This window comes from Myxine glutinosa, chromosome 1 (genome assembly GCF_964187855.1).
Source record: "Myxine glutinosa chromosome 1, kmMyxGlut1.1, whole genome shotgun sequence".
Classification (NCBI taxonomy): Eukaryota; Metazoa; Chordata; class Myxini; order Myxiniformes; family Myxinidae; genus Myxine; species Myxine glutinosa.
The window spans coordinates 129,541,576-129,567,213 of NC_136261.1; the positions used below are offsets into that span (position 1 = coordinate 129,541,576).

Consider the following 25,638-nt stretch of genomic DNA (forward strand, 5'->3'; position numbering starts at 1 on the left):
TTGCCCCGGAGGGCCTCGTGCAGGGGGCGGAGGAGCTGGGCGACATGGGGCACGAAGCGGTGGTAAAAATTTACCATGCCCAGGAACTCCTGGAGCGCCTTGATCGTGCGAGGTCGCGGGAAATCCTTGACCGCCTCTACCTTGGCCGGTAAAGGGACGGCCCCGTGCCTGGTGATGCGGTGCCCCAAGAAGTCGATGGTGGCGACGCCGAAACGGCACTTTGCGGGGTTGATGATTAGGCCATGCTGGCCCAGGCATTCGAAAAGCGTGCGGAGGTGGAGCAGGTGCTCCTCCCGTGACGCACTCGCGACTAGGATGTCGTCCAGGTAGACATAGAGGAAAGGTAAGTCGCGCAAGACGCTGTCCATAAGCCATTGGAACGCCTGGGCCGCATTCTTCAAACCGAAACGCATTCGCAGGAACTCGAAGAGGCCGAATGGGGTGATGACGGCCGTCTTCGGGACATCGCCCGGTTGTACGGGGACCTGGTGGTAGCCTCGGATGAGGTCCACCTTGGAAAACACAGTCGTGTTTGCCAACCGGGCGGAAAAGTCCTGGATATGCGGGACCGGGTAGCGGTCGGGGGTGGTGGCATCATTGAGCCAGTGGTAGTCACCGCACGGCCGCCATCCTCCGCCGGGCTTCGGCACAATGTGCAGCGGAGAGGCCCAAGCGCTGTTTGAGTGTCGCACGATACCCAGCCGTTCCAGCGTGGCGAACTCCGCCTTCGCCACGGCAAGCTTCGTGGGTTCGAGTCGGCGTGCCCGGGCGTAGACCGGCGGCCCGACCGTGGGTATATGGTGCTCCACCCCGTGTTTAACAGCCACCGCTGAGAAGGTGGGCCGCGTGAGGGCCGGGAAACTGGCTAGGAGGCGGGTAAAGTCATCCGCTGCCGGAAGCGTGCAAACTAAACTCGCCGGGACGGAACCTTTCAGCAAGCCGCTTGGCAAGCCGCTCAGTGAGCTGCTCAGTGCGCCGCTCAACGAGCCGCTCGGTGAACAAGCGAGCGAGCTGAAGGTTTCGGCCTGGACGAGACGTCTGCGATTAACATCGACCAACAAACCATGCGCACATAGGAAATCCGCACCGAGCAGGGCCATTGGCACGCTGGCGGTGACGAACGACCATTGAAAGCGCTGCCCTCTGAACCGCAGTGAGAGGCAACGCTTCCCGAATGTGCGGATGGGTGTACCGTTGGCGGCAAGCAAAGCGGGGCCCCGGCCCGCGGCTTGCTTGTCGGACACGGAGGCAGGGAGGACGCTTACCTGCGCTCCTGTGTCGCAAAGGAAACGGCGCCTGGACAAGGTGTCCGTGATGAACAGGAGGCTGCCAGAATGGCCGACGCTCAAGGCCGCTAATGAGCGCCGGCCCGGTCGTTTCCCGACCCGTCAAAAGAGCACGGCGGGCGACACGTTTTAGCCTTGCGGCTGAACCTGGCGTGGTAGTAGCACCAGGCTTGCGGCGGTGACGGCTGCGGCAGCCGTGGTGGTGGCGGCGGCGGTAGTGGGCGGGGCGCAGCAGCGGCCACGAGGGAAGCCGGGGGCGCTATAGCCTCTGCCCCGGGATCCACTACGGCAGCACCGTAAACCGACCGCGTGTCGCAGGCCGTGCAAAACTTGTCGGCCTCTCCGGCCAGGGCGCGGGGTTCCGTGATTTTGGAACCAGCCAGCGTGAGGCGCACCTGTATCGGTAGCTGGCGGAGGAAAAGTGCGCGGAACAAGAAATCCGGGCGCTGGTCTCCAAGCAGCGACAGCATGAAATCCATCCGGACGGATGGTCGTGTGTCGCCGAGGGCGGGAAGGTCCAGGAGGCGGTTGGCCCGTTCGATCTCCGTGAGCCCGAACGTGGCGAGGAGGAGATGTTTGAGCGCCTCGTAATTGTTGTCGCCCGGCGGGCGCCGAAGGATGGACACGACTCGGGCGGCAGTGCCGGGCCCGAGGGCGGCGTCCACGTGGTAGTACAGGGTCTCGTCTGCCGTGATGCCTCGGAGCTGAAATTGAGCTTCGGCCTGCACAAACCAAACGTCGGCTTGTGCTTCCCAAAACTCCGGGAGTTTGACGGCGATGGCGTTGGTAGCCATGGCGCGTTCGGGGGTCAGCAACGGCTGAACCAATCGGGGTCACCAGTGTGGTGCTGTGCACACATGACTCGATTGCCAGAGAGGTAGGCCACAATGCGTTGGTACAAACAAAGTCTTTATTAAGAGCTCGCGCTTCAGCACTGGGCGGGCTCGAGCTTAGAGCCCGCATATATGTCCCGAGGCCACGCCTTGCCCCTGGGCATGGCCGATCGGTCGAAAGGCGGGGCATGCATTTTTGTTCCCCGCCCGGACGCTCGCGCCACCCACTGGTGCGCGGGATTATTGTCCCTTGTGCCCGCCACAATATCCTATATTGAACAGTGATTAAAACATGTTATAAGTGATGTACCCAGTGTTATAAGTGTACTCCTTCTCTCTATCTCTCTCTCTAATCCTCTTTGGACATGCGAATGATCATCCTTGGTCATTTTAATCATCTTCACTGATATTAATCATCAAATCATCCACTTGACATCCACAGGTGAAGAACTTGTAGAACAACAGGAACACAGAATTCAGTTCAACTTGAGGATACAAGCACTAATTCCATCAGGCCATATTGCATAAGAACCTCTTCACTTTACAAGGGTAGAAGTTGAAGACTGATGTTGAAAAGAAGCCTGAGGAAATTAGTTCCACGTCAAGAAAAATGAGGAACGAATGAGTGGAGGTGAGCTTTGAGTCTGGATTTTGAGAGTTTTACCAGAAGGGGGTTCCTGGCAGAGATAGGATTTCCAAGCTCAAAAGGAAAGTTGCTCACTAGCAAAACCAATATTTAGGAATTAGACAGGATGCTGTTGTGGATGCGGAATGTACTGGAGGTAAAGAGAGAACAAGTCTTTCTGAAAACGAAACCAGACAACATCCATAGTGTTAAGGAGAATTAGAGAGGTTGGACCAGTCTTTTAATGAAAGAGGAAAGCACATATTGAGCCAGTCACCTTTCTTCAACAGCCAAAGTCTACTGTATTTGGTAAGTTCCTTGCAAGTGGCCATTGAGACACATAGAGCTAGAACTGCACTCGTCAGAGCACATACTTCCGTGAAGCTGAACAGTTTATGTTTTGTATCCCACTGATGGGTCGGATCTGGTTCCGGACCTGAACCAAAATGTAATCGGCTTGTTATTGTCACCTACCCAACTCATCCACTAAGTTTTGTCATAACTCGTCCACAACTTTTTGAAATATCGTGCTATATATTGTTTTTGGTGGCACAATCTCTCAATGGTGAAGAATCATTTTAAAAATTAACATATCTGGATACTGATTCGCATCTTCACCAAAATCTAATCAATTCATCCTTGTCACACACCCAAACTGTCAACCAAGTTTTGTCTCAATCCGTCCATAAGTCTTTGAGATTCGTGCTATATATCGTTTTTGGCTCTGTGTCTCAATGGGATGGTGAATAATTACTGAAATAATTATAGTATCCGCATCCAGATCCAGATCTTCACCAATATCTAATCATTTTGTCATTGCCAAACACCCAACCTCTCCACCAAATTTCTTCGGAATCCGTGCATAACTTCTTGAGATATCTTGTTCACAGAAAGATAGACAGACAAGGGTGAAAACATAAGCTCCGTCCGCCTCTGATAGCGGAGGTAATGAGTACGTGAGTCTGAAACTTACATGAAGCCTTGAAATGTAAACTTGCATCTGTGATATCTGTAATAACTTTCATATTACCTCATTACATTCACCCAAAGCGCATGGGCACATGGTTAGCCGAGTGGTATAAAAACTTCTTCCACAGATGGAATGCACAGGTGTATTGTTACATAATGGAATATTTTTTCGACAATGCAAGAGAGCCCGAGCCCGATACATGCTGGAATATTTTAAAGCCCACACTCCTTCCTGTGCATTACTCTTCCTTAGCAAACTCTTTTAACTTTTTCTCTCCCTTTCTCCAAAACTATCACACCCCTGCCTTCCCACCTCTTACCTTCGATCTTCCATTTCCTTTTATCCTTAATTTGTTATCTGAATTGTACCCATTGGATCCCACCTAAGGCCCAGTCTGCGTTGACCCTTATGTACACATGGACCTGAATATACTGTATATATGCGAGCTTGGCTCGGCTCGCTACGCTCGAGCTCGGCTCGGCTATATATCGCTTGCCTCAAAACGCGTCGTTGCAGAGGAATTGGCTTATTTTAGCTGAGGATAATGACTACCTGAGTTGCTGTGTTATGATTTACAACAATCATAATACAACAATAATTTTGCACAAATTTATTTGTAGTGTTTGTGATATTACATTTTCATAGGCAATTTAGGTTGAAGATTTAGGTTGAAAAAAAGCAAAAGCAAAAAAAAAGAACCCCTCAGCACATACATACGGGACGGGTTGGTGCAGACTCGAAGTTTGGGACGATTACACCTCACCACCACGTAATTAAAAACACCTCACCACCACATAATTAAAAACACCTCACCACCAAGTAATTCAAAACACCTCACCACCACGTAATTCAAAACACCTCACCACCACGTGATTTAAAAGCACCTCACCACCACATCATTTAAAAACACCTCACCACCACATAATTCAAAACACCTCACCACCATGTAATTCAAAACAACTCACCACCACATAATTTAAAACACCTCACCACCACGTAATTCAAAACACCTCACCACCATGTAATTCAAAACACCTCACCACCACGTGATTTAAAAACACCTCACCACCACGTCATTTAAAAACACCTCACCACCACGTAATTTAAAACACCTCACCACCAAGTAATTCAAAACACCTCACCACCACGTAATTCAAAACACCTCACCACCACGTAATTAAAAACACCTCACCACCACGGAATTCAAAACAACTCACCACCACGTAATTCAAAACACCTCACCACCACGTAATTGAAAACACCTCATCACCACGTGATTAAAACACCTCACCACCAAGTAATTCAAAACACCTCACCACCAAGTAATTCAAAACACCTCACCACCAAGTAATTCAAAACACCTCACCACCAAGTAATTCAAAACACCTCACCGCCACATCATTTAAAAACACCTCACCACCACGTAATTCAAAACACCTCACCACCATGTAATTCAAAACAACTCACCACCACATAATTTAAAACAACTCACCACCACGTAATTAAAAACACCTCACCACCATGTAATTCAAAACACCTCACCACCACGTAATTCAAAACACCTCACCACCACGTAATTGAAAACACCTCATCACCACGTGATTAAAACACCTCACCACCAAGTAATTCAAAACACCTCATCACCACTTGATTAAAACACCTCACCACCACGTAATTGAAAACACCTCATCACCACGTGATTAAAACACCTCACCACCACGTTATTAAAAACACTTCACAACCACGGAAACAAAAGTTTGAGGGAGTAGTTCAGTGACAACACAGACACTGCCCAGATATGTCGATATATAGATAAATGACTGACTATACGTGAGTTGCTGTTTTGTCATGGTTTACACCAATCATAATAAAAACAATTATTTTGCACAAATGTGTTTATAATATACGCGATATTACATTTTAAAAATAATTGAAGTTGACGATTTAAGTTGAAAAAAAAATTTCTTTTATAAAAAATTTCAATTTTTCTTTTTCTTTTAATATTAAAAAAAATACACTTCGGACATACACACGGAAGAGTTAGGTGCATAGGAGAAGTTTGGTACGATTTCACAAAAGTTTGACGGAGAAGTTCAGTGACAAGGCAAGACAAGACAGACACTGCACATATATATATATATACTAGCTTGGCTCGGCTCGCTGCGCTCCCCTCACCAAGCGTCGATACTGAGGCACAGTCTTATTTTAGCTGAGGCTAATGACTGTCCCTGAGTTGCTGTGTTGTCATGATTTACACCAATAATAATACAAACAATTACTTTGCACAAATGTATTTGTTGTGTTTGTGATATTACATTTTTATAGGCAATTTAGGTTGAAGATTTAGGTTGAATGTTTTTTTTTCAAGAAAGAACCCCTCAGCACATACATAGGGGAGGGGTAGGTGCAGACTGGAAGTTTGGCTCGATTACACCTCACCACCACGTAATTCAAAACACCTCACCACCAAGTAATTCAAAACACCGCACCACCACGTAATTCAAAACACCTCACCACCACGTAATTCAAAATACCTCACCACCATAAAACACGTAATAAAAACACCTCACCACCACGAAATTAAAAACACCTCACCACCACGAAATTGAAAACACCTCACAGCCATCAAGCACGTAATAAAAACACCTCACAGCCATAAAACACGTAATAAAAACACCTCACCACAACGAAATTAAAAACACCTCACAGCCATAAAACATATAATAAAAACACCTCACAGCCATAAAACACGTAATAAAAACACCTCACAGCCATAAAACACGTAATAAAAACACCTCACCATCCCGAAAATAAAAACACCTCGAAGCCATAAAATACGTAATAAAAACACCACACAGCCATAAAACATGTAATAAAAACACCTCACAGCCATAAAACACGTAATAAAAACACCACACAGCCATAAAACATGTAATAAAAACACCTCACAGCCATAAAACACGTAATAAAAACACCACACAGCCATAAAACATGTAATAAAAACATCTCACCACCACAAAATTAAAAACACCTCACAGCCATAAACACGTAATAAAAACACCTCACAGCCATAAAACACGTAATAAAAACACCTCACCACCACAAAATTAAAAACACCTCACAGCCATAAAACACGCAATAAAAACACCACACCGCCATAAAACATGTAATAAAAACACCTCACCACCACGAAATTAAAAACACCTCACAGCGATAAAACACGTAATAAAAACACCACACAGCCATAAAACACATAATAAAACACCTCACAGCCATAAAACACGTAATAAAAACACCTCACAGCCATAAAACACGTAATAAAAACACCTCACCACCCCGAAAATAAAAACACCTCACAGCCATAAAACACGTAATAAAAACACCTCACCACCACGAAATTAAAAACACCTCACAGCCATAAACACGTAATAAAAACACCTCACAGCCATAAAACACGTAATAAAAACACCTCACAGCCATAAAACACGTAATAAAAACATCTCACCACCACAAAATTAAAAACACCTCACAGCCATAAACACGTAATAAAAACACCTCACAGCCATAAAACACGTAATAAAAACACCTCACCACCACTAAATTAAAAACACCTCACAGCCATAAACACGTAATAAAAACACCACACAGCCATAAAACACGTAATAAAAACACCTCACCACCACAAAATTAAAAACACCTCACAGCCATAAAACACATAATAAAAACACCTCACCACCCCGAAAATAAAAACACCTCACAGCCATAAAACACGTAAGAAAAACATCTCACCACCACAAAATTAAAAACACCTCGCAGCCATAAAACACGTAATAAAAACACCTCACCACCACGAAATTAAAAACACCTCAGCCATAAAACACGTAATAAAAACACCACACAGCCATAAAACACGTAATAAAAACACCTCACCACCACAAAATTAAAAACACCACACAGCCATAAAACACGTAATAAAACATCTCACCACCACAAAATTAAAAACACCTCACAGCCATAAAACACGTAATAAAAACACCTCACAGCCATAAAACACGTAATAAAAACACCTCACAGCCATAAAACACGTAATAAAAACACCCCACAGCCACGAAATTAAAAACACCTCACCACCACATCATTTAAAAACACCTCACCACCAAGTAATTCAAAACACCTCACCACCACATAATTCAAAACACCTCATCACCAACTAATTCAAAACACCTCACCACCACCTAATTAAAAACACCTCACCACCACGTAATTATAAATACCTCACCACCACGTAATTCAAAACACCTCACTACAATGTGATTTAAAAACACCTCACCACCATGTGATATTAAAACACCTCACCACCACGTCATTTAAAAACACCTCACCACCACATAATTTAAAACACCTCACCACCACGTAAATAAAAACACCTCACCACCACGAAATTCAAAACACCTCACCACCACGTAATCAAAACACCACACCACCACGTAATTGAAAACACCTCATCCCCACGTGATAAAAACACCTCACCACCACGTTATTAAAAACAATTCACAACCACGGAAACAAAAGTTTGAGGGAATAGTTCAGTGACAACACAGACACTGCCCAGATATGTCGATATATAGATAAATGACTGACTATACCTGAGTTGCTGTTTTGTCATGGTTTACACCAATCATAATAAAAACAATTATTTTGCACAAATGTGTTTATAATATACGCGATATTACATTTTAAAAATAATTGAAGTTGAAGATTTAAGTTGAAAAAAAAATTATTTTATAAAAAATTTCAATTTTGTTTTTCTTTTAATATTAAAAACAAATACACTTCGGACATACACACGGAAGAGATAGGTGCATACGAGAAGTTTGGTATGATTTCACAAAAGTTTGAGGGAGTAGTTCAGTGACAAGGCAAGACAAGACAGACACTGCACATATATATATATATACTAGCTTGGCTCGGCTCGCTGCGCTCGCCTCTCCAAGCGTCGATACTGAGGCACAGTCTTATTTTAGCTGAGACTAATGACTGTACCTGAGTTGCTGTGTTGTCATGATTTACACCAATCATAATACAAACAATTACTTTGCACAAATGTATTTGTTGTGTTTGTGATATTACATTTTTATAGGCAATTTAGATTGAAGATTTAGGTTGATTGTTTTTTTTTCAAGAAAGAACCCCTCTGCACATACATAGGGAAGGGGTAGGTGCAGACTGGAAGTTTGGGTCGATTACACCTCACCACCACGTAATTCAAAACACCTCACCACCAAGTAATTCAAAACACCGCACCACCACGTAATTCAAAACACCTCACCACCACGTAATTCAAAACACCGCACCACCACGTAATTCAAAACACCTCACCACCACGTAATTCAAAATACCTCACCACCAAGTAATTCAAAACACCTCACCACCATAAAACACGTAATAAAAACACCTCACCACCACGAAATTAAAAACACCTCACCACCACGAAATTGAAAACACCTCACAGCCATCAAGCACGTAATAAAAACACCTCACAGCCATAAAACACGTAATAAAAACACCTCACCACAACGAAATTAAAAACACCTCACAGCCATAAAACACGTAATAAAAACACCTCACCACCACGAAAATAAAAACACCTCACAGCCATAAAACACGTAATAAAAACACCTCACAGCCATAAAACACGTAATAAAAACACCTCACCACCACAAAATTAAAAACACCTCACAGCCATAAAACGCGTAATAAAAACACCTCACAGCCATGAAACACGTAATAAAAACACCTCACCACCACGAAATTAAAAACACCTCACAGCCATAAAACACGTAATAAAAACACCTCCCCACCACAAAATTAAAAACACCTCACAGCCATAAAACACGTAATAAAAACACCTCACCACCACAAAATTAAAAACACCTCACAGCCATAAAACACGTAATAAAAACACCACACAGCCATAAAACACGTAATAAAAACACCTCACCACCACAAAATTAAAAACACCTCACAGCCATAAAACACGTAATAAAAACACCTCACAGCCATAAAACATGTAATAAAAACACCTCACAGCCATAAAACATGCAATAAAAACACCTCACAGCCACGAAATTAAAAACACCTCACCACCACATCATTTAAAAACACCTCACCACCAAGTAATTCAAAACACCTCACCACCACATTATTCAAAACACCTCATCACCAACTAATTCAAAACACCTCACCACCACGTAATTAAAAACATCTCACCACCACGTAATTATAAATACCTCACCACCACGTAATTCAAAACACCTCACCACAATGTGATTTTAAAACACCTCACCACCACATCATTTAAAAACACCTCACCACCACATAATTTAAAACACCTCACCACCACGTCATTTAAAAACACTTCACCACCACATAATTCAAAATACCTCACCACCACGTGATTCAAAACCACCACAACGTTATTAAAAACACTTCACAACCATGGAAACAAAAGTTTGAGGGAGTCGTTAAGTGACAACACAGACACTGCCCAGATGTGTAGATATCTATCTATAATTCCAGTAATCTCTGTGTGTATGTTTGTATGTTTGTATGTTTGTATGTCTGTGACGCTGTTTCTCGACAACCACGGGTCCGATATACTTTAAACTTGCCAGGTATATTGCTGGGGACCCGAGGATGTGCCTTTTCAAGGTTTCATATTAATCGGACAAGTAGTTACCGAGCTATGTCCAAAAAACGATTCAACCAATCAGAGAGCAGCGAGCTATCACGTGTGCCGAACGTGGCGAACAGACTCTGCCTCGGACGGCACATTTGAGAGCGTATTCATTTATTTCACGTTGGAAAACTATGTTGCCGTTAAACTATGTTTTAAAACTAATTAAAACTACTATCTATAATTCCACGGGTCCGATAAAAAACACCGTACTCGCAAGCCGTTCGCTTTGGACCAAACCATTTCATGTAAATAGAGGGGGGGGATTGTCACCGTACTCGCAAGCCGTTCGCTTTGGACCAAACCATTTCATGTAAATAGAGGGGGGGGGGGATATAATTTTAGATATATATATAGTACGGGCATGCCCTAGTATAGATAAATGACTGTACCCGAGTTGCCGTTTTGTCATGGTTTAAAACAATCATAATTCAAACAATTATTTTGCACAAATGTATTTGTAATATACGTGATATCATATTTTATAAACAATTGAAGTTGAGAAATTTCTTTTTTTTCCAAAATAATTCAAAAAAAAAAAAAATTGGAAAATTTTTCATTAAAAATACCCTTAGGACATACCGACGGGAGAGATATGTGCATTCCAGAAGTTTGGTACGATTTCACAAAAGTTTGAGAAAGTAGTTCAGTGACAACACAGGACAACACAGGACAACACAACACAACACAGGACAGATGCTGCACATATATATATATATATAGATATAGATAGATAGATATAGATACGTATATACACACAAGCTCCTCAATCTGTTTTCGTCAGTTTGAAGAAGAAAAAAAGTCCACCTTATTTCTTGTAGGCTGGCATATTTTATAACTTACTCAACATCAACTTATTTTTTGTAGTTCCAAAACTTCCAATTGCCTCTGTTTTTTAAGATGACTATAAACTGCCTGTGTGGTATTGCAAGTGTAGGAATTGTATCATGCAGGCATGCCAAAAGGAAATTAAGAAAAGACAGAAAATAATTAAATAATCTTACACATCTGTCTTTTCTTCCCCTTCAGGTTCCGCAGGGTGGGTGCATTTATTCTTCTCGTCAGAGGCGGTGTTAGGGGTGTGCATCCTGTGCAATTTTATGAGGCCCACAGATAACAAGGGGCCCCAGATGACTGATCGTGGTTCACAATATTCCGAGACAGGCCCCCCAAGGGTGGGGTCTCACTTTGCTGACAAAGCGTATCAACTTGTGAGTGGTGATAAGCAGCACAAAGGGAATGCTCCATCTCAAGTAAAGAAAGCACTGTCACGTGATTCATCAATTTAAAAAACGTTTCCCTCTGAGGTTTAACTCGACAGGAGCACAGGTGACAGAACTACTAAAATTAACTTTTTCGTTACAGAAGCGGCATATCAGAAACAGAAAAGGGTCCTCGGTCTACCACATGTGCAGGTGTGTGTTCCATTACCAAACAACTTCAAGAGCGCTCGCCAAGTGGCTTAAGCACTCAAGAAAGCTCTCCAAGGAAATGGTTGATAAGGAACGGCTGGCTTGGCGAGCATTAGCTAGCTGCTTGGTAACTGAACACACCTGGATCAGCTTTTTGCATGAGTTTGTGTTTATGGCTGGTGGTGTCAGTTGAGATTAGGGGGTTATTGTTATTCTAATCATCTAAAATAATTAATACTAGCCGAAACCCGTGGAACATCCACGGAGGGGAGGATGTGGTGTACGGATAGAATACACCATTATGGATGGCATAGGGGATTTCCTTGTCCGAGTAAGTGTTAGGAAGAAGGATGAGAATGAAGAGCGCGTATAATGTATATGAACAACGTATTTATTGCAATCTACTTAAATGACAACGCTACGATATACTTTTGAAAATATCACGTACCGTCTCGAAGTCAATGCCATCCTTTTATCTCTTCGTATACAACTCACTGATTTCTACCTTATCGTGAACAGGGTAAAGCCTACTTTGATAATCATGAACGGTGGCAGATGCAGTTGGTGAAACGAAAGGGGGGTGGGGGGCTGATCATGACCTACCCTACGCCACATGGCCTACGCCATTTGTTGAGATCATGGCCACAACGGAAACACAACTGGATAGGTAGGGCCGAGGCCTACGCCTACTTTTCGTCACTCGTCGAAGTACACTTTGTTTTAAGCTTTCAGAAGCTGAAGCCTTGTTATTTATTGCTTTATATGATACTGATGGGCTGCTGATCGGTTTCACTTCGTTGTTATCACAGTATATGGAAGAAATTATGGTAAACCCACCTGATGAGGTTAGTGTACACCACGATCGATGACACCGGCACAAATGGCGGAATGCATGCTCTGGATTGTCCACTCAGTGGACGGCTTGCTGTCGCCTTCGCCTGTCCAATCAGCGGACGGCTTGCTGCGCCTTCACCCAGCAGACGCCAATACGATGGCGTCGTAAGATGGCGTCGTATCGGCCGTTAATCGGATGCTTTTGGGCCCCAACGTCGGCTAATTCAGATTTTTCGAGTATGCCTGCACGTCATAAACAAAGAGTGCGGTTCGTAGATCGTAAATCCATTAGTGCCGTGGGCATCGGGTCACTGGGTGCGGCGTAAAAGGGATAACAAAGTCGAGTCCTTACGGTATTATTATATAGATATATACAGTATATATACGGGAGAGGCGATTGGGGATCACGTTATTATTTTTATTCCTGCCAATTATTGTTAATGTTATTATTGTTAATATTATTATTAATATTATTATATTGCAATACTGTAATGTTAATATTATTATTATGCTATTACCATTATTGTTATTACTTTTGTCATTTAACGTGTTTTGGAAAATGCCACGATAAGGTGGAACAATGCTCAAGCTGCTATAACTATATATACACCTTTCCAAGGGGGAAATGTGGCAATAAAATGGAAATTCCTCTGGATATTTGCAGTCAAGTGAAGTCTAAAGGAACAAAGGCAAGGCGAGTGTGAAAATAACACAGAATCTTCTTACTTGTGATACAATTGAGGGTTCTGAAGCATCACTTGTAATACCCTCTGCCACCACCACAGGGAGTGGTGCTACATGGTACACATTTACGAAGATACAATAACTGAGTCATCCCACCTTGTCATCCCACCTTGTCATCCCACCTTCGGAACTCCTGGTGATGGTGGGGGAGGAGGGGAGGAGGGGGGGATGAAGTCGCTACAACCTTTGCCATATGACCTGCAGTCCCCTTGGCAAGGTTGCTTGGTTGAAATTGCACAAGTAAAGACCGAATATATCCATTGACATCAGACAGACAGACTGTCGATGGACACCAAATTGCTTATTTTAGTGTGATGACAGATTAACAGAGCTCACCGGGTCACCACTGGGCCATTATTAGCCCCCATTGGACCAAGTCCGAAACGGGGGCTTACAGATTGGGTCTCGTCTGTTCGTCCGTCCGTGAATGCGTCCGCAACCATATCTCAATCTATGGACCGATTTTGTTCATACTTGGTACAAAGACAATACATGATAATGGGTTGCATATTCACGCCATTTTTTTTCGAGAGCAGATCCAAGATGGTCGACTGGTGGGCATTTTCTTACTTAAATGTGTCCCCAACCATTTCTCGACATGCATGGACCGATTTTGTTCAAACATGGCACAAAGACTGGGAGGTTGCCTGTGGGAGAGGGCTGTTGCCCTGAAACAACTTGCTTTCGTCTCCTGGAAAGCAAATCCAATGGAAGGAAATCTCATTTCCTTTCACAAAGCCCGAAACAAGTGTGTGTCCACCCTCAGGAGAGCCAGGAAACAATATCTCACCATTCTCAAGACCGAACTCTCTTATCTGTCTCCCTCTTCCAAATCCTGGTGGCGTCTGGTCAAATCTGTTTCTGGTGTTTGTTCCCCCTCCATCCCCTCCCTCACCTCAAACGGCTTAACGGCTGACTCCGCACGTGAAAAAACTGAATGCCTCAACTCTGTGTTTGCCTCTAAATCTTGTGTCCCAAACCCATCCCTCTCTGTACCCACCGTACCCAGTCGTACCCAGCTGCTCCTGGACTCTGTGTCCTTTCCTCCTGACAAGGTGGAAAAGTTTCTGGCAACCCTCGACTCTGATTCTGCAACTGGTCCTGACGGCATCAGCCCACGGGTCCTAAAATCATGTGCTTCTGCACTTTCACTCCCTCTTTCTGTTCTCTTCACCCTCTCTTTTGCTCAAGGTCATCTGCCATCTGCTTGGAAATCAGCCAACATCACCGCTTTGCACAAAAAAGGTGCAAAAACAGATCCCAGCAACTACAGACCAATCAGCCTTCTCCCAATTATCAGCAAAGTCATGGAATCCATCATTGCTTCAGATATTAAATCTTTCCTCTTCTCCAATGGCTTGATCTCTGATCATCAATTTGGTTTCAGACCTGGTCACTCTACTCTGGACATGCTGCTTCTGCTTTCTCAACAATGGATGGAGGTCCTCAACGCCAAACAGGAAATTAGAGCTGTCTCCCTTGACATTTCACGTGCCTTCGATACGGTCTGGCACCCTGCTCTGCTCTCCAAACTCTCCTCCTTTGGTATCCATGGAAATCTCCACGCATGGCTGGCGGACTTCCTCTCTGGTCGTAGTCAACGTGTGGCCCTGAATGGGTTTCTCTCATCTCCTCTTCCTGTTCAGGCTGGAGTTCCCCAAGGTAGTGTTCTGGGCCCTGTGCTTTTTCTGGTCTTCATCAATGATCTCTCTGACTCTCTTGAAAATCCTCTCTATCTCTTTGCTGACGACTCTACTCTCTGTCGCTCCATTCCTCATCCCTCAGATCGGCAGTCTGCAGCCTCCTCACTCTCTGCAGACCTGGACAAAATCACAGACTGGTCAAACAAGTGGAACATGTCTTTCAATCCTGACAAATCTCACACTCTTACAATGTCTCTCCGAAAGGACCGACTGGACAACCCTCCCATCTACTTTCTCAACAATCCTCTCAAAGAAGTTCTGTCGCTCAAGCTTTTGGGTCTCACTATCTGCCATGATCTTTCTTGGGAAAACCACATTTCCAAGCTGGCCTCCAAAGCCAGTCGCCGACTGGGCATCCTCCGTCGTGCGAAGTCCTTCCTTGGCACACCTGAGCTCCTCACCACATACAAGGCTTTCATCCGCAGCTCAATGGAATACTGTTCCCCCCTCTGGGCTGGTGCTCCTGCCTCACACCTTGCTCGGCTTCACGCTGTTGAGGCCAAAGCTTTCAGAATCATTGGAATCTCCTGCGATGTAGTCAACGCCGAGGGCCTTTCACTCACTCACCGCAGGCAGGTTGGTGGTCTTTCTGTCTTCTACCGACTCCTCTCCGGCCTTGCTCCCCCAGCTCTCTCTGTGCTCTGTCCCCCCAATATTCCTTCAGGTCGCACAAGATCTGCCTGCAACCCTCTTCTGGTTAAACTGCCAAAGTCTAGGCTCTCTGCTCACCTTCACTCTTTCATTCCCCTTTTCTCCCGCCTCTGGAACAAACTCCCCCACTCCCTTCAATCCCACTCCTCCCTCCAGGTCTTTAAAACAGCTGTTCACCACCATCTCTTATCTTCCCCCATCGAAAACCTTGATCTTTTCTACCCCCGGTAATTCACCCCAGAGTCCTTGCAGTGTTCATATGTTTTAATCCTCTCCCACCTCCCCCCAAGTCCTCCCGATGTCCCTGCTCTCAAATGTTGTGTTTGTGTCCTTCCCCCTCTCTTTTGTGTCCTTCCCCCTCTCTCCCCATCTTGTCTACCGCCTCCCCTTGTTTTTTGTGTTTTGTGTGTCGGTTTGTCTTTTTGTGTGATTAATGTTAGCTCTTTCACGAGCCTCGATCTTGTATACAAAAAAAAAAAAAAAAGACAATATATGTTATATGAGTATGCATATGCAGAAGATTTTGTTTTTTAATCCAACCAAAGATGGCCGACTGACGGCCTTTAACTCAGTACAGCAATATTACTAAAACCACGGGGGCTATAACCTTTTATGCCATTTCATCTTGTTGCGTTTTGCATGGGCCCCCCAAATGACTAATGCCACCCGCTCCTGCTGCTAGTAACCCCATTCTGGTGAAACTCCCAAAATCCAGGATCACTGCTCACCTTCACTCATTCATTCTTCTTTTTTCCCCACTAGTGCAACCAACCTCCACATTCTCTTCAATCTCATTCTTCCTTCCAGCATTTCAAGACAGCTATTCACCACTATCTCAGTTCATCCCTCATCCAAAACCATCTTTTCTACCCAATGAGCCCTCCCCAAGACAACCTACCTCTTTCTGGATTTCCAGATCTTCCTTCCTCTTCTGCGATTGAGAGTTTGTGGCATTATCCATCTTGTTCGCTCCCCTGGGTCTTCCCCAGGTTCTCATTCATTCTTCCCCCACATCCCTTAGCTTGCACCAAGTCATTCTCAAGACTGCCCAGGGTAAGTACTCTATGAATACCATCTAGTTTCTCTAAATCTTCCTCTATTTTGTCCCTCAACACTGCTCGTGTTGTGTTCTCCCTCCCCTCTATTTCTACTGTTCATTCTGTTTTGTTATGTCCTGTTCTGCTCTGTGTTCTAGCTTCTCCACGAGCCTTGACACTGTATACAAAAATAAATGACTGTGCACATGCAAGATAAAAATTTATAAATCAAACTCGATGGTATTCATAGAATACTTATTCATAGAATACCCTGCGCAGTCAACTTGGTGCGAGCCAACTCTTAAGTTTTTGAACGTTTTTTTTTTGATCCAATATGGCTGCCAGACCATGTGAGCGATAACATCAAAATTTATATTTTCTAATATAATTGTTGCATAGATCATGCTCAATAAATTTCAAACTGATCAGACTAAGCATTGTCCCTGTCGAATTATGACGTCATTATTATTGCACAAATGACATCATCGTTAACAACACTTATTCCCCAGATGGAGTTCTTTACAATGAGCCACGTTTCAATTTTTTCCATAAAGTGGTTTTGGAGATATAGAGGTGCAACGTTTTTTGGTTTTTCCAAGATGCCTCCTGTACCACATGACCTATGACGTCATGATTATAATTAGATATTCTAAAGGAGGAGGTGCTCTTATGGTTAAAATTTCATGTCAATCGGACAAACAGTTGCTGAGAAAAAAAATTCATAATGATCGGGTAAGTGTTGTATTTGTTGAATTATGACGTCATAACGAAGGCACCGATTACATCATCATTAACATATCTTATTCCCCATGGGGAGTAGTTGACAATGAGCCATGCTTGATTTTTTCTATTGAGGGGTTTGGGAGATATAGAGGTGTAACGTTTTTCCAAGATAGCGCGTCAGTAACACATGACCTGTGACGTCATAATTATGAATAAAAAAAATTCTACAGGTGGAGGCGCTCCTATGATAAAATTTCGTGCCAATCGGACTAACAGTTGCCAAGAACAAGAATTTTTAAAATGCAGACACGTATGCACGCACGTGCGCCACACATACGCACATACACACGATGTACGCACCCGGATGTTTAACCCTCCTTTTCGCTTCGTGAGCGCAGGGTAATAATGCAGCATAACATATGTAAACTAAAACGACACTCGGTAGGGCAAATACCTCCGCCAGGCTGAACAGTTTACGCTTTGTATCGCAGTGATTGGTTATAAGGTCCGGATCTGCATCCGGACCTTATAACCAAAATCTAATCAGCTTGTTCTTGTCACCCACCCAACTCATCCACCGAGGTTTGCCATCACTCATCCACAACTTTTTCAAATATCATGCTATTGAAGCGCGGTGCTACACGCGCTTGCTTGCACAACAATAAGGAAGCGGACAACGCGGTGAGTTTAAGAGTCTTTATTAAAAGAGCTCAATGTAGCACTGGCGCGCTCCGGGCTGCGCGCCCGGTGTATATCCTGAGGCCACGCCTACCCCTCGGGCGTGGCTGCCACCAACTTGGTGCGCAGAATGATGTCACCACGCCAGTGGGCTTTCGTCTCCACCACACGCGCCCCCCCAGAATTCCCACGCACCTGGAGGGCCAGTTTGCGGGGCAAACGGATGACCCGGCCGAAGCGCCCTCTGGTGACCGGCGGCGTCCGGGGTGCAGGGATGCCAGCTGGGATGCCCCCGGCTGTACCCGGGATGGGTGCCGGACCGGGGGGCGGCGTGCCGGCGGTGCTGGGCGGTGCCGGGGTCCGCCTGCCGGGGGCGGCCCCGACGCGGGGGCCGAGCCACCGGCGGTGGGTGGTCCACGTCGAGGTGGGCCGGCTTGAGTCGATCCACCGAGACGCGGTCGGGAGTACCGCCGATGTCCAAGGTGAAGTATTTCACCACGGTCTCCAGCACGCGGAAAGGCCCATCGTACGGGGGCCGCAGTGGTGTCCGGTGGGCGTCGTGCCGGACGAAGACATACTCCGCAGTGCGAAGCTCCAGGGCGACGTGCGTGGGTGGGTGCCCGTGGTGCGCCGTCGGCACCGGGGCGAACCTCCGGGCCGTCTCCTGCACCGCGGAGCGCTCCTGCGCCGCGGACCAAGGTGCCGTGGGGTCGGGGAGGAACTCGCCCGGCACCCGCAGCGGTTGTCCAAAGACCAACTCCACCGCGGATGCGCGCAGGTCCTCCTTGGGCGCCGTCCGGAGGCCCAGCAGGACCCAGGGGAGCCTGTCGACCCAGCCGCCGTCGCGGAGGGTGGCCCGGAGCGCGGCCTTCAACGAGCAGTGGAACCGCTCGCACAGGCCGTTGGCCTGGGGGTGGTAGGCCGTGGTTCGGTGCAGCTGGACCCCGAGCCCCCGCACGACCGCGGCCCAGAGCTAAGAGGTGAACTGGGGGCCGCGGTCGGACGAGATGTCCGAGGGGGCGCCGAACCGGGCGACCCAGGTGGCGATGAACGCCTGCGCGAAGTCTGCCGCCGTCGTCGCCGCCAAAGGCATGGCCTCCGGTCACCTGGTGGTGCGGTCCACCATGGTAAGGACATGGGTGAAACCCCGTGAGGGGGGCAGAGGTCCCACCAGGTCCACGTGCACGTGGTCGAACCTACGTGCCGGCACCGTAAACGGGGCCAATGGGGCCTGGGTATGCCGGTGCACCTTCGCGCGCTGGCACGCGAGGCACGTCCTGGTCCAGCCGCGGACGGCCTTCCGGAGGCCATGCCAGACAAACTTGATGGCGACCAACCTCTGGGAGGCCTTCGTGCCCGGGTGGGACAGGCCGTGGATGGCGTCAAAAACCTGGCGCTGCCAGCCTGTGGGCACGATGGGGAGAGGCCGCCCGAGGGAGATGTCGCAAACGAGGGCCGTGCCCGCGCCGTCGAAGGGCACCTCGGTGACGCGGAGGTCCGTGACGGCGGTCCGCAGGGCCTGGACCCCGGGGTCGGTGGCCTGGTCCGCCGCCATCCGGGCATAGTCGATGCCAAGGTGGACTGCGTGGGCGACGGCCCAGGAAAGGCAATCGGCCACCGGGTTGTCCTTTCCCGCGACGTGCCGGATGTCCGTCGTGTACTCGGACACGGCCGCGAGGTGACGCTGTTGCCGGGCCGACCACGGCTCGGCGACCTTGCCCATCGCGAAAACCAGCGGCTTGTGGTCGACGAAGGCCGTGAACGCACGGCCCTCGAGCAGATGGCGGAAGTGCCTGACCGCCAGGTGAAGCCCAAGCAACTCGCGGTCGAAGATACTGTAACGGCGTTCAGGCGGGCGAAGCTGCCGGCTGAAGGACGCCAGCGGTTGCCAGGCACCACGCACCCATTGCTCGTACACCGCGCCCACCGCGTAGTCCGAGGCGTCGGAGGTGAGTGCGATCGGTGCATCGGTCGCCGGGTGCGCGAGCATGGTGGCGTTGGCCAAGGCGAGCTTCGCGCCCGAGAACGCCGCGTCCATCTGCTCGGTCCAGGTAACGTCACCTTTGCCCGGCTTCCCTCGAAGGGCCTCGTGTAAGGGGCGCAGGAGCTGGGCGATGCGGGGCAGGAACCGATGGTAAAAGTTTACCATGCCCAGGAACTCCTGGAGCCCCTTGATCGTGCGGGGGTGCGGAAACCCCTTCACCGCCCCCACCTTGGCCGGTAGGGAGACGGCCCCGTGCCTGGTGACGCGGTACCCCAAAAATTCGATGCCAGTGACGCCGAACTGGCACTTGGCGGGGTTCACGATGAGGCCATGCTGGCCCAGGCGTTCGAAGAGCGTGCGGAGGTGATGAAGGTGCTCTTCGCGGGACGCGCTGGCGACGAGGATGTCGTCCAGGTGGACGTACAAAAAATCCAAGCCACGCAAGACGCTGTCCATTAGGCGCTGGAATGCCTGAGCCGCATTTTTCAAACCGAAGGGCATCCGAAGAAATTCGAAAAGCCCGAATGGCCTGATGACAGCCGTCTTCGGGATGTCCTCCGGCCTGACAGGGACCTGATGGTAGCCGCGTACGAGGTCCACCTTTGAAAAGAAGGACATCCCCGCCAACCGGGCGGAGAAGTCCTGGATGTGGGGGACGGGGTAGCGGTCGGGGGTGGTGGCGTCGTTGAGGCGCCGGTAGTCCCCGCACGGTCGCCATCCCCCGCCGGGCTTGGGCACGATGTGGAGCGGGGACGCCCACGCGCTCTCGGAGCGCCGCACGATGCTGAGCCGCTCCAGCGTAGCGAACTCCGCTTTAGCTACGGCGAGCTTCGTCGGCTCGAGGCGGCGTGCCCGGGCGTAGACCAGTGGCCCGGCGGTGGGGATGTGGTGTTCCACCCCGTGTTTGACGGCCCCCGCCGAGAAAGTGGGCCGCGTGAGGGCCGGGAAACCCGCGAGGAGGCGGGCGAATTCGTCCGCTGCCGGAAGCGTACAGATGAACCTGGCCGGAACTGAACCGCTCAGCAAGCAGCTCGGCGAGCCGCTCTGTGAGCTGCTCAACGAGCCGGGCAGCGCGCACGCGAGCGAGCTGAACGTGTCAGCCTGGACAAGCCTTCTGCGCTTTACATCCACCAGTAATCCATTAGCACATAAGAAGTCCGCGCCGAGCAGTGCCATAGGCACGTCGGCCGTAACGAACGACCAACGGAAAACCTGCCCTCCGAACCGCAGAGAGAGACAGCGTTTTCCGTACGTGCGTATAGACGTACCATTGGCCGCAAGCAGCGCGGGACCTTGGCCCGCGGTTTGCTTGTCAGACGTACCGGCAGAAATGACACTCACCTGTGCTCCCGTGTCGCACAGGTAATGGCGCCCGGACAAGGTGTCCATTATGTACAGGAGGCTGTTTGAATTGCCGACGCTCAAAGCCGCCACCGAGCATCGGCTCGCCCGTTTCCCGACCTGCCGAATGAGCACAGCGGGCGACACTGCCGAGCCTCGTGGCCGAACTTGTCGTGGAAGAAACACCAGGTGGGCGGCTGCGGTGGCGGAGGCTGTGGTTTTCTTCGCGGTGGCGGCGGTGGTGGGTGGAGCGTGGCGGTGGACACGAAATGCACATCAGCCTCGAGATCCACAAGGTGTGGTGCATCAGCATCATCATCAGCCCCGATAGCCACGACAAAACTCGCCTGGGTGTCCAAAGCCACGAAGAACCTGTCGGCCTCTGCAGCGAGAGCCCGGGGTTCCGTCGTCGCAGAACCGGCCAACGCGAGGCGGACTCGTGCCGGCAGCTGGCGTCGAAACAACGCCCGGAATAGAGCGTCTGGAGTTTCGTCGCCAAACAACGACAGCATATGGTCCATGCGGACCGACGGTCGCGTGTCACCGAGCTCGGGGAGGTCCAGGAGGCGGTCGGCCCAAGCGTCCACCATGAGCCCGAACGTGGCGAGGAGGAGACGCTTGATCGCCTCGTACCTGCCGTCGGCCGGTGGGTTCCTCAGGACCAACACGACGCGGCCGGCCGTGCCGGGCCCGTGGGAAGCGACCACGTGGCAGTACCTGGTCTTGTCCACCATGATGCCTCGAAGTCGGAACTGGGATTCTGCCTGCAGGAACCAGACTTCGGCTTGCGTCTCCCAGAACTCGGGGAGTTTCATTTGGACCGCGTTGTTTGCCATTGCGATGGTGTATTCGGGTGGTCAGCGACGGCTGACCAGAATGTCGGAGGGTCACTAAATGAAACGCGGTGCTACGTGCGCTTGCTTGCACAACAAGAAGGAAGCGGACAACGCGGTGAGTTTAAGAGTCTTTATTAAAAGAGCTCACTGTAGCACTGGCGCGCTCCGGGCTGCGCCCTCGGTGTATATCCCGAGGCCACGACTACCCCTCGGGCGTGGCCGCCGCCCACTTGGTGCGCGGAATGATGCCACCACGCCAGTGGGCTTTCGTGTCCGCCACACTATACTGTATATTGTTTTTGGACCAATCTCTCAATGGTGAAAAATCACTTAAAATTCTCAGATCTGGATCTGGATCTGGATCTTCACCAATATCTAATCTATTTGTCCTTATCCCTGGTGTTGGCTTAGCGGTTAGCATGCCGGCTTAGGATCCTAGGATCCTGGGTTCGAATCCCGGTCGATCGCTGAATTAACGCCAGGGGGGTTGACTCAGCCTGTCATCCTTCCGAGGTCGGCAAATTGAGTACCAGCTTGCTGGGATGAATGATCATGGTGTGTACACCGTATCCCTGCGCATCGTAAGAGCGTGACCAAGGGTTGGCGTCAGGAAGGGCATCCGGCCATAAAAACATTGCCTCAAACAGGGAACCATGATTGTCATGGGGCCCGCAAGGCTAACCCCTGCTCCAGCAGGGAAAATGGCCTTAAAACGATCATTCATTCATTCATTCATACACCAAGCCTGGTGTTGGGCTAGCGGCTTGGGTGCCAGCTTAGGATCCAAGGATCCTGGGTTCGCAATCCCGGTCAATCGCTGTATCAACACCAGGGGGGTTGACTCAGCCTGTCATCCTTCCGTGGTCGGCTAATTGAGTACCAGCTCACTGGTAATTCCCTGTGTGTCGTAAAAAGGCAACAAACAGGGTTGGCGGCAGGAAGGGCATCCGGCCGTAAAACATTGCTTCAAAAAGGGGACCAAAAAACAACAACAACCACGGTCCCCGAAAAAGGCCAACCCCCGCTTTGCGGGGGAAAATGGCCTCTAAACGGTGGTTTATACACCAAATCTGTCCACCAGGTTTCGTCCAAATCCGTCCATAACCTTTTGAGATATCCTTCTCACAGACAGACAGCAAACAGACAGGGCTGAAAACATAACGTCCGTCCACCCCGTCCACCTTCGGCGGCAGAGATGACAGATACACAAGCAAACTGATTTAATAAATTATTTGCTTTACAAAATGATTTATATTAATGCAAAGATTATATTTTAATTTCAGCATTTATATGAAAATAATCCTAAACAGTCCCAGCTGCTTTCTTCACCACTTTCACAAAGTTTGATTGAATTAAACTAGTAATATGTGTCCACAACCATCCTTGACCATGTCGGCCAAGGCCCTCACTTTTCTGTTTGTTCCGCACTCACTTTTTCACTTTTATTCGCCGCTTGCGCGATTAACATTAAACTTTCATCATCGGAGCATCTATCCTTGTAGATTCTTTTTAAACAAAGTTGCATGATAATTGGATGGAAAATGTGGCAAATGTTCCAAAGAGTCTGTTTTCTGTATGCACGGGTTGCAGGGTGTTTCACCTAGCAACAATAAACGGCCTCGGATTTGATCAGCCTCGGCCAAATTAATAAAAAAACCTCCATCGTACTACTTTGCATCAACCAATTATGAGGAAAAAAAGGGAAATCCATCAGTTGATGGAAGTCTGTTCTGTCTGATCACGCATGCAGACGTATCAAAAAGGATTGAAGTAAAAAATCAATAAGAAGCTGATACTCTGGGTATGATGAATAGATCTGTGTAATATGAAAGCTAAATCTTGAATGGTTTTTGAAATGCCACGTACACAAGATGGTTGCCATGTCAGCAGAATTCAGCCAATCACAGCCATGATGTAATCAGGTTGAGATAATGTCATAAGGAATAGATATCTGCAATATGAAAGCTAAATTTTAGCTCTTTCACGAGCCTCGATTCAGTATACAAAAAAAAAAATTAAAAAAAATGTTCAACGGATTTTGAAATATCGTGAACACAAAAGTACATGGACGGATGATTGGTTGGCAGACGCACCTCATTTTAATATCACCCGTCTCCGACCTTGTCGGAGTGGCGGGGGACAAAAAAAAACTATAAAATAAATTTATACCTGCAAATAGTCAGGTTCACTATGTCAATAAATTATATTTCGTTCAAAATCATGGTAGATTAGCAAACCTATACATTTTTGGAAAGGTTATAGCATAAGGAAACTAAAAATCAATGTTTACATTTGGAGAGATACCTGTATGGCGGCCATTTTGGATTTTCAAAATGGCCACTGTAAAATACATATTTTGTTCTATTTCTGCCTCTAATTACCCTAAAAACTTTTTAAAATATACTAAACCTATATTTTCAGGGACAGGGAATCCAATGAAAGTATTGTAGCGGTTCCCGCTGAATGTACACAATCGCCTTGCACCTGCCAGGATGCGGCCAGGGCGCGATCGCCATGCCGGGCTCGTCCGGACGGGCCCAGACGCGCCTCTCCTGGGCATGCCCGGACTCGCTGTTCCCGGGCACGCCCGGTCTCGTCTTTCCCGGGCATGCCCGCTCTCGCCTTTCCAGGGCTCGCTCAGAGCGCCCGGGCACGCCCAGCCTCGACTTGCCAGGCCGCGTCCAGGACGCCCGGGCATGTCCAGACTCGCCTTTCCAGGGCTCGCCCAGAGCGTCCGGGCATGCCTGCTCTCGCCTTTCCAGGGCTCGCCCAGAGCGCCCGGGCATGTCCAGACTCGCCTTTCCAGGACTCGCCCTTGACACCCGGGCATGCCCGGTCCCGGTTTTCCCGGGCAAACGCCCCGGCATAAATGTGTATATATATTGCTGCCCGATAAACGGGCTTGTGAGAATACCTGAGCTGTTTTGTTTCAATAAAGCAACTCGGACGAATTCCGTCTTTGGTCGCGTCAATTCTTTCGACTCGCGTTGGAGCGCAGCTCCTTCACTGGTGACCTACCGACATGGACACGGCAGTGACTCTTAAACTGCCTACCTTCTGGGAGGCTCACGCGGCTGTTTGGTTCGCCCAGGCGGACTCCCGGTTCGCCCTGCGAGGCATCACCGCGGACGACACCCGCTTCCACCACGTCGTGGCAGCGCTCGGTTCCGCCACCGCGGCCCGCGCCCTGAGCCTCCTTGAGCACCCGCCAGCTGCTGACAAGTATGACACGCTGAAGACGCTCC

At 48.3% G+C, this 25,638-nt stretch overlaps 1 protein-coding gene across 3 annotated transcripts in view; it reads right to left on the reverse strand.

The window, feature by feature from the left end:
• Window positions 1-25,638, reverse strand: part of LOC137428489 (inactive tyrosine-protein kinase transmembrane receptor ROR1) — a 296,494-nt gene that overhangs the window by 142,476 nt on the left and 128,380 nt on the right. The window contains exon 1 of one of the 3 annotated variants that reach the window (XM_068118418.2): window positions 12,700-12,782. The exons of the other annotated variants lie outside the window; for them this stretch is intronic. The gene's annotated coding sequence lies outside the window, so the exon portion shown is untranslated. Of the gene's footprint in view, window positions 1-12,699; window positions 12,783-25,638 lie in introns of those variants that run through there. 3 annotated transcript variants of the gene reach the window in all.